An 11,279-nucleotide genomic window follows, 5' to 3' on the forward strand; every position below is an offset into this window, starting at 1 on the left:
TAGTAAATGAGGAAATTAGGAAACATCATCACAAATAAGTCTCCCAAAATGGCCACCAGAGACAAAAGAGCCCAAATGTAGCCCAAATATCACCCAGATGTAGCCCAAGTATAGCCCAATGACAGAATGTCCCAGAGTGTTCTAACTAGAGCGCTAACAGTCTTACTTATGACAAAAGTATGGCACACCTGAAGCCATCTTGCCTGGAATAAAGTGGTAACACTTAAAACATTTAATTTACAAAGAAACAAAATGAGGGGGTTCATTTTGCCATAGAAATTATGATTAGTGCTGCAGAAAAAAAAATGAGGGCACATTTTGACTTCTCAAATTCTCTTCTATTTCATAAAAAAAGTCTGACATGCAGACTGAAACGTGTACTTTGAATACCAGCAGCAGACTTCCCTGGTGAGCAGTAGCTTTACTACAGTGATCTAATGAGCAACTAGAGTGCTAACATTCAGAATTTATGGCAAATGTGTGAGACATCTGAATGCCTTCTTGATGGAACCAAAGTAAAAAACTGAAAGCATTTCCTACTGAGGAGACTGCAGGAAATTATGAAACTTCATAACAAATAAATCTCCCAAGATGGCCACCAGAGACAAAAGAGCCCAAATGTAGCCCAAATATCACCCAGATGTAGCCCAAGTATAGCCCAATGACAGAATGTCCTAGAGTGTTCTAACGAACAACTAGAGCGCTAACTGTCTTACTTATGACAAAAGTATGGCACACCTGAAGCCATCTTGATTGGAATAAAGTGGTAACACTTAAAACATTTAATTTACAAAGGACCAAATGAGGGGGTTCATTTTGCCATAGAAATTATGATTAGTTCTGCAGAAAGAAAAATTAGGGCACATTTTGACTTCTCAAATCCTCTTCTATTTCATAAAAAAATTCTGACATGCAGACTGAAACATGCACTTTGAATACCAGCAGCAGACTTCCGTGGTGAGCAGTAGCTTTACTACAGTGATCTAATGAGCAACTACAGTGCTAACATTCAGAATTTATGGCAAATGTGTGACATATCTGAATACCTTCTTGATGGAATCAAAGTAAAAAACTGAAAGCATTTCCTACTGAGGAGACTGCAGTAAATGAGGAAATTAGGAAACTTCATAACAAATAAATCTCCTAAGATGGCCACCAATGGTTTTGTACAAGTGAAAAGTCCAGCTAAGTATAACGCCCCTGAAACCTATGTTTTTTCAGTGAATATATATATATATATATATATATATATATATATCTCGCGATTTCCACAGCGTCTCAGCTTTCTCAGCAGCAACACAGGGACACGGACCACAGGATAGTGCCAATAATCATTTTTTATTTATTTAAATGCCACCATAACGCGTTTCAACTCCTGCGAGTCTTGTTCACATGGTAACGGTGTTTAGCGGCAAAGACACTTTTAAACTTGTAACGAGCTCCGTGATTGGTTCACACAAATCAATGGGCATAGAAGAGGTATTTCACTTTGTCATTTTAACACATTCATTTCCTGACATTGATACTACGTTTTTTGATGTTTCTACAATTCAACAATTACTTTTCATGTTATCGACAATTACGTCTATTTTTCATTGTAAATTGTTGATTGATAATTGCATAAATGCGGTTTTCATTTTTGAAACATCATCCTAATAGACCTGCAATTTATCAGACTAATTCATCGTATACAATGCCAATAGTTTGAAAAAAGAAGCCCAGTGATTTAAAATTGTGCAAATAGTGCTTTAAAGTGCTGTTTTGGTGAGAAGTAAAATGTGTCAGTGCATGTATAAAATAAAGAATTTAAATTTTTCTTTGTTTACAAATTTATATGTATATGTAAATTATTCTTAGTTTCACCGATGTCACTATTGGAAGTATTTTACTTTTGGATATTGTGACATTTCCAAATTGATTTTACTCGGAACTTATCCTGAGTAGTGTCTAATATTGACAGGTTAGAAAGATGCATGGGTGAATATGTATGTGATTCACATAAGAAACACTGGTGTGGTACCCGAACATACATCACAAATATATGGTGCAAAATCGCGCTCATGTAAATATAAACATAAATATATAAATACATAATAAATATATAATATATAAATATATAAATATATAAATACATAAATAAGCAATATATATACACCAATATTTACAATGACCAAATTTCACATATGTTAAAATTCCTCATAAAATTCCATAAAATTCTATACATTGTTGAAGTCATTAATCGGTTTATAGGAGTTCGTGCTGGACCAGTAGGAGGTTATTCATATACAAGTATAAAGATCTTCCGTGATATTAAGACCACCTGGGGTCTTTGTGTCGAGGTTTAAGATATATTGGGTTTCTAATTTTCTTAATTTAACCTCTCTGTTACCACCCCGTCTACTTGGTGGAATTCAGTCAATTAAGAAAAATCTTAAATCCTGACTTCTTGAGTTGTGGTGTTCACGGAAATGTCTGGCTACCGGATATGTATTGTCATGATTGTTAATGGCTCTAATATGTTGAAGAATCCGTTTGTGTGCTTGTAGCTTGGTGCTACCGATATACTGTAGCCCACAAGGACATATTAGAACATAAATAACATATTCCGTCTTGCAGGTAAGTAGCTTTTTTATTTTAACCTCCTCCTTGCAAAAGGGTGTTGTGTATGTAGTTTTGTTTATGCCTAACTGGCATGCCTTGCACGTTTTACATCTATAAAAACCATAATGTGTTTTGAGCCAACTACAAGATTCAATTACTTCTGGGCTTGTACTCACAAGTTTATCCCTCATAGACATTCCTCTCCTGTATGTGATAGATGCTTTAGTGGGCAAGGAATCACCTAGGACTGGGTCGCTAAGAATGAGTGGCCAATTGTTCATTATGATTTTTCGTAGCTCTTTATGTTGGTTGTTATAGTCCACAATGAAACGAAATTCACCTTTGTCACTATCCTCCATAGTATTTACTACTGAGGACTTTGCTTTGGGCTTGATTAAGTCTAGGCGATCACTGTTCATAGATTTTGCTATTGCCCCATCTATAGTTTTGTGGGAATATCCCCTGGCAAGGAATCTTTTTTTGGCAAGTGTTTGTTCCTGTCTGAGGATTGTCTCGTCACTATTGATACGTCTCAATCTAAGCATTTCCCCATAGGGAATGCTGTTAATTAAGTGTCGAGGATGGGCTCTAAAATTGTGCAGAGTTGAATTGCCTGCTGTCTTTTTGCGATAAAGTTTGGTTTGAATTTTGTTCTTATCAATGTAAATGGTAGTATCAAGAAAATTAACAGCTGAGTTATTAATAGTGCCAGTAAATTCGAGATTTAGGTTGTTGTTGTTAATTGAATTAAGGAATCTTTCTGCCTCGCATTGTTCACCCTTCCAGATTATAAACAAATCATCTATAAATCTTAACCAGATGATAATGTTATCTTTCATATTTTCCTTGAATTCGCTGGCCAGGACCAGCTCCTCCCACCAGCCCATGTGTAGACACGCGTAGCTGGGGGAGAAGCTGGCTCCCATCGCTACTCCTGTTAACTGTTGGTAATGCATGTTGTTAAACATAAAAACATTGTTATTTAAACAAAATTCAACCATATCTATTAACATTTTGCTGTGGTGAGTTAATTTTGCCGTCCCACCACTCAAGTAATATCGGAGTGCCTGTAATCCATCACAGTGTTTAATCCTCGTGTAGAGCGATGTTACATCTAATGCCATCATTAGATAGTCCTCTTGCCATTGTATATCTCTCAGTTTGTGAAGGAAATCACTTGTGTCTCTTACGTAAGATTTTAAACCTTGTACATGACTTTGCAAGTAATAGTCCACATATTGTGAGGTATGTTCCAGTAAACTTCCACGTGCCGATATTATTGGTCTGCCAGGTGGTTGAGTTCTGTTCTTGTGGATCTTGGGAATAAAATACATGGCTGCTGTTATTGGGCTGTCATTTTTTAGGAAGTTGTATTCATCCTTGGTTATAAGGCCTTTAGTTCTCCAATTTGATAGTTTCACATTGTACTGCTGGTATATTGTTTTCAGATCTGCTCCATTTATTTTAGTGTAACATTTTCCATCATTGAGTTGTGATAGTGCTTCCTTATGGTACTCCGTTTTCTTCCAGATTACAATGTTGCCCCCCTTATCCGAGTTTCGTATAACTATAGAGGGTTCATTGCTCAATTTTGACATTAGTTTATTGTAATCCGCTGTACTCTTTTTATATCTCATTTTTTCATTTCGTACCCTGTGATGTAATTTTTTGATGGCCCCAATTAAATGTTCATTAAAAACATCAATAGAGTCTCTCTGACTAATTGGTACAAAAGTGGATTTGGGTTTGAAAGGTGATGGAATTTCCACTCCTTCCCTTCCTATATTACTGTCCGGCCCTGCCATAAGATCATTGTCGGGTTGTACATTACCCTCACTCCATAGGTCGTTGAGGGTATCCAGTAGTATATTTTCTTGATTGGCCTCAGTTGCCCCGATTATTGTTGTCTTTGTCGGATTTTCAGGATTTACTTTTTTTGTTTTTGTTTTCTCTTTTTCTTGTAGTAGAAAATGTTTTTTTAATTTTAGTTTTCTAATGCTCCTGTAAATATCCATCCTTGTTCTCGAATAATTGAAGTTACTTTCCGGGCAGAAAGATAGGCCTAAACTTAGAATTTGCTCCTCCGCTTTGGTTAAGTCAATGTCAGATAAGTTTATGATTGTGGAGAAGTGTGGCTCACTGGTTAGAGGAGGCAGACCTGGAAGCAGAGGTCAGCCCGGGACCAGGGTTCAATTCCCGGCTCGGCTGGGTCTTGAGTCCATAAATGTCCATGGACTCGATAATTCTCGCTCCAGTGCATACTCAATTCATGGGTTCACACTCTGCGACTCTGGGCAATAGCTTGCTTAATCTCCACATGGGCCCCTCGCGGCGGGATGCCTGGCTTTCACCTTGCGGATGCCCTGCTGGGTTATCTCACAGGGGAATACCAGGACGGGTTCCCTAAGCAAGCGCTTAGAGACCGCTTGGTGATTTGCGCTATATAAATTCCTGCACATTTACATTTACATTGTTTGCTTGGTTTCATCGTTTAAATTCACTTTCTCATCCATCGTCCCCTGCCTCTCCTTCTGGGATTTGATGGCCCGTATTCTCGCCTTGCGCCTCTGCCTTCGTTTATAGTTTCTTGATTTTCCATCGGTTGGATTCGTGGGCGCAGGGTTTGCCTTCTGTCCATACATAAAAAATTTATCTCATCACCTGGCTCCGGTACCGGTTCTGATATTCCCACCGTTTTGTCTATTGCGGAGCTTAAATCGGAATTGTATGTAGTGGTAACCAGGTTATCTCTTGTTGTTGTGTCTTTTGTTTGTTTTTCCCTTTGGTTTGCCCTGGTTCTTCTCAGAGAATCGTATTTTCTAGAGAAAGTGAATATCTGACCCAATTCATAGTCTTTCTTATCTCTTATGAATTTATAGGCTTTCCTTTCCTTTATTTTATCCTCCTCTCTTTTCAAGCGTGTTAACATTTCCTTTCGTAGTTTTTCAATTAGCGTTCGGTTTGCCTCATTTTTTTCATAATTTGAGATTTCCTCATTGAGTTTGTCAATCTGTTCCAATAGTGCGGTGCGGTCAATTTCAGCGTATTTAATTAGGATTAGGACCAAATTTCTGGATGATTCTAAATTGCATTGTGCCCATTCCTGCATCATTTTTGGGTTTGGATTCTCGTAACTTGGGGCAATGAATATTCTGAGGCCTCGTGGTATTCGACCCACATCGATGTAGCCTTGTAAAGATTTTGATTCCCACCATTTACTTTGCTCCTGGCGCATGCATTTTTCTAGCTGTCTGTATTTGTCGTTAAGAGTATTGCCACTTCTGCTGTTTTCTGCATTGTTGATTTGTGGCATTGCTTCCGTAGTTACTGCATCGGTGAACATGTTAAAAGCCGCCGCTTCTCTGTCCTTAAACGTGTCACCGGACATCATGATTTTTGTGATATTAATCACGCGTTCTGGGATTAAGCCTTTTGCTTGTTCAGGTTAATACCGTCCCATCCGCGTTCGTGGCACACAACCGCTAACCCCTTATTAGCACTCCGTTCGTAGTCTCGCCTACCTTGCATTTACCGGTTTCCGTCGCGTCCTCCGACTCGGCTTCTTCCGGTCACAGCTCGGTAACGGTTTTGACTTGAATCGCTCGTTGTAGGGGGGTCAGACAATCCTAGTCCCTCCGGACTCTCCTCGTATTTCCTTTGCCAAAGCTCCGGATGTGGTTTCTCTTTCCGTTGTCGACCAATCGATGTAGCGGGGGTCCGTGTAGAGCCGGGTGAAACCTCCCGGCTTACATATCTCGCGATTTCCACAGCGTCTCAGCTTTCTCAGCAGCAACACAGGGACACGGACCACAGGATAGTGCCAATAATCATTTTTTATTTATTTAGATGCCACCATAACGCGTTTCAACTCCTGCAAGTCTTGTTCACATGGTAACGGTGTTTAGCGGCAAAGACACTTTTAAACTTGTAACGTGCTCCGTGATTGGTTCACACAAATCAATGGGCATAGAAGAGGTATTTCACTTTGTCATTTTAACACATTCATTTCCTGACATTGATACTACGTTTTTTGATGTTTCTACAATTCAACAATTACTTTTCATGTTATCGACAATTACGTCGATAACATATATATATATATTATCTACTGGCGAGTTAGGACCTATTTTCCATAGGAAATCCGCAACATTCTATTGGGAATATCTTTGGCGCCGGTTGATGAATCCTCTCGAAATTCTCCAAACTTTTGGCCAGCTCCGCTCCGCTCCTACCCTGAAAGTTTTGTGGTGATTCGTCAAGCGGGGGCCGAGAAAATAGGGGGGTCCCAAAACGCGTTTTATATATATATATATATATATATATATATATATATATATATATATATATATATTACCTACTGGCGGTCGCCAGTAGGTAGTTATAGTTAGGACCACGTTTCCATAGGAAATCCGCAACATTCTATTTTGAATACCTTTGCGCCGGTCGACGAATCCTCGCGAATTTTTCAAAATAGGTGGGGCGCTACGCTCCACTCCTTCCCTGAAACGCGTTTTTCCCATGCATTTTTCCATAGGACCTTTAGACAGGGCTACAGCCCGAACGGCTGAACAGAATTACTAGAAATTTGGCAGAGAGGTAGTCCTCAGGTCAAGGAAGTGCCTTTTGTAGGTTTGGTGTAAATCTGTTCAGTAGATTCTGAGAAAATAGCCTTTAAATCAATATATATATCTGAGCCAGCTTACGGTGCGCTTATGGTACGCTTACCGTACGCGTACGGTGGCGTGCGCGAGCGCGTTTCTGATTGGCTCTTAGATCTTAGTAAACATTCGGATCGGCCGAAACCAGGAAGCGGCGGCCGCCATTTTCTCTCTCGCACTGAGAGTGATGTTTAAAATATAAAGCACAAAAACATGTAAAGGGGCTGTTTAGACAGCTCCCACACACATAGCAATGTTGACGGAGTCCCCAAAGATCCCCCAAGGCCAAAAACGGAATTATTATTTTTTCGCTAATTTCGCCGATTATACTTACCGTACGCGTACGGTAAAAAAGTATAAACAAAAAAAAATTATCCACACTCTCCCCACCCCGTGTGCAATTGGTGCCCGAAGGGCACTAATTGCGCATGGCTTATTAAAGATGAGTTAAACTAAAATATTTTAAAAAAAATAATAAAAAAAAAAATTATCCACACTCTCTCCACCCCATGTGTAAATGGTGCCCGAAGGGCACCATTTGTGCATGGCTTATAACATACACGAAAAATTAAAATATTACCTTTCAAAACGAAGTGCATCATATGTCCTCCATGTGCGCACGGTGCGCGAAGCGCATCGTGCGTACATGGCCCATCTAGCTCACCGTGCGCGCACGGAACGAACTGCGTTAAGTGGGCGCGCACGCCACGAATGGCGTAAAGTAACTTAGCATTTAAAAAAACGTACAAATTCACTGAAAAAACCATAGGTTTCACACACGTTATAGTTAGGAATTAGCATTTAAAAAACCTTGCAAATTCACTGAAAAAACCATAGGTTTCACACATGTTATAGTTAGCGGAAATTTTACTGATAAAAAACCAATGAAATTCCCCCGTTATAGTTAGTGCAGGCAACTATAACTCACGCGACCGCAATCTTCTGCTGATGACATATGTGTCTTTATGAAAAAAAAATATTTGTAATATATGTATAGCTAAAAATGTATGGAAGAAGACATGGGCAAATAAGTGTCTAAATACAGTATTAGCATCAGCAGAAGATTGCGGTCGCGTGAGTTATAGTTGCCTGCACTAACTATAACGGGGGAATTTCATTGGTTTTTTATCAGTAAAATTTCCGCTAACTATAACATGTGTGAAACCTATGGTTTTTTCAGTGAATTTATATATATATATATTATCTACTGGCGGTCGCCAGTAGATAGTTATAGTTAGGATCGTGTTTCCATAGAAAATCTGAAAATTCTATTTTGAATAACTTTGGCGCCGGTTGACGAATCCTCACGAAATTTTCAAAACGAATAGGGCGCTCCGCTCAGCTCCTACCCTGAAAGTCTCGGATTGATTCATCAAGCGGGGGCAAGAAAAAAGGGGGGTCCCAAAACGCGTTTTCCCCATGCATTTTCCCATAGGACCTTTAGTCGAAGGTACAGCCCGAACGGCTGAACAGAATTACTTGAAATTTGGCAAAGGGGTAGTCCTCAGGTCAGGGAAGTGCCTTTTGCATATCAGGAGTCAATCTGTTCAGTATTTCCTGAGAAAACCCTAACGTGCGCAAGCGTAATTCTGATTGGTTGTTAGATGTCAGTCAACATTCGAATCGGTCGAAATCAGGAAGTCTCGGCCGCCATCTTGTCTGTCGCACTGAAAAGGAAAGGTGGAAAAAAGGTGAAAACGTGAAAAGGGGGCAGGGAAGAGAGTTCCTGAGCCCCTAGCCTGTGTCAGGGGGTCACATAATGACCCCCAAGGGTGAAATAAACATTTTTTTTTTTTATAAAATTCGCGAAGCGCGCGCACGGTGCACGAAGCGCACTGTGTGCGCACGGTGCGCGCACGGTGAAAAACCTTAAAAAATATATATATAATAATAAATACATAACTTAGCATTTAAAAAAACGTACAAATTCACTTAAAAAACCATAGGTTTCACACACGTTATAGTTAGGAATTAGCATTTAAAAAACCTTGCAAATTCACTTAAAAAACCATAGGTTTCACACAGGTTATAGTTAGGTGGACATTTCACTCGTAAAAAACCAATGAAATTCCCCCGTTATAGTTAGTTCAGATAACTATAACTCGCGCGACCGCCACTCTATCACAAGGATGATGTCATCAGTGATGTCATGAGTGATGCCACTGACCATGTCATGAGTGATGTAATATGTGACGTCATGAGCAGTGGATTGCGGGCGCGCGAGTTATAGTTATCTGAACTAACTATAATGGGGGAATTTCATTGGTTTTTTACGAGTGAAATGTCCACCTAACTATAACTTGTGTGAAACCTATGGTTTTTTAAGTGAATATATATGTATATATATAGATATATATATATTGAAACAAAGGTTAAAGTAACATTATAGGTCAGTGAAATTTTCAGTATTTAAAAACGTTTTAAACTCTAAACAACACTTAAATTCACCAGTTATAGTTGTAGATATCTCAAGTAACTATAAGTCGTGCCCTAAGGACCCACGTCTGGGCACTTTGCTCACTTTGCCACTGGATTCAAGCTAGCCTGGCTGATGACAGCTGATTTGCCAGAAACCGGTCCCAGAATGCTTGTTTCCGGTCCAGGGAAGACATGGCTTTGCAGTTCGGGCTGGACTGTTCCCATGAGGCACAGGGCCAGGCTGATTTGCATATGGCCATGTCTGAACTGGGGTGGTGGAGTGAGTTAAAGAAAGATGATGGATTAAACCCAGATCAGTTTACTGGGGGTGAGTGTTTGCAATGTTCAACACTCCGTCCATCATCTCCTTTGGTTTTGCTTTGTTAGCCCTAAGTTGGCAGGGTATGCCCAGACATGGGACCCTTGCTCACTTTGCCACTGGATTCAAGCTAGCCTGGCTGATGATGACTGATTAGCCAGAAACCAGTCCCAGGATGCTTGCTTCTAGTCCAGGAAAGACATGGCTTGGCAGTTTGGGCTGGACTGTTCCCATGAGGCACAGGGTCAGGCTGATTTGCATATGGCATGTCTCAACTGGGGTGGCTGAGTGAGCTAAAGAATGATGATGGATTAAACCCAGATCAGTTGACTGAGGGTGAGTGTTTGCAATGTTCAACCCTCCGTCCATCATCCCCTTTGGTTTTGGATTTGTGAATATTGTCACGTGGAATAAAAAAACTATTTCTGGGCATGTTCTTTCCACTAGAGGTCCCTTACAGACCCATATATACCACTCAGGGGGTCAGGGTTCCTCTACCCTGCCCCCTTACACTACATTATCTATTTTTTCACCCGCGAGGACCATTCATCTGCATGTAAAATGGTGGCCGCAACATTATACTTAGTTTGCATCCAGCCAATCCCAGCTGTGCTATTGGCACGTGAATTCACAAACAATTTGCAAAGGATTTTCACCTCTAGATATTCAAATTCGGATTTCCTATAATATCTCCAAAACCACTGAAGAGATTTACATCAAATAACATAAAGGATTACCTCTGGAACAAAATCTACCTTTCTGTCAAATTTGGTATAATTCAATCCAGAAGTTCAGGCTGCAGTCATGTTCAAAACCCCTATGGGAATTCACATGAAAACCACACTATTTTTACCCCCCTTTTTCTTGGCCCTCACTTCACTAATACCCTTGAACTTTTCCATTTTCCATGCACAACTAGTATCAATGGTACACTTATTTTTAACATTTTGTGAAGATATTTGAAATTGTGCCAAATATATAGGGAAGTCTAAAAATGCTGTTCCTATATAAACATGGTCCTACCTATAACTTAATGGTGTTGGCGCAGATCTGCAAAACAACAATTGAACATGTGCTCTCTTGCAAACAAATTGTACAGACCCTGCCCCTCACTACCTTTCACCCAACCATCCAGTGCCTTGCAAAAAGGAATCCACACAATCCATCCTGGACTGCCAGGTCATCTTCTGTCTGTCCCTACATTTCTGGCTGTGCTTCTCAGGAATTATGCCATATTTCCTTACAAGGGTTTCCTTCATGGGGATACTTCATCCTGTATTAAA

The sequence above is a fragment of the Triturus cristatus genome, chromosome 8 (assembly GCF_964204655.1).
Source record: "Triturus cristatus chromosome 8, aTriCri1.1, whole genome shotgun sequence".
NCBI classification, from domain to species: domain Eukaryota; kingdom Metazoa; phylum Chordata; class Amphibia; order Caudata; family Salamandridae; genus Triturus; species Triturus cristatus.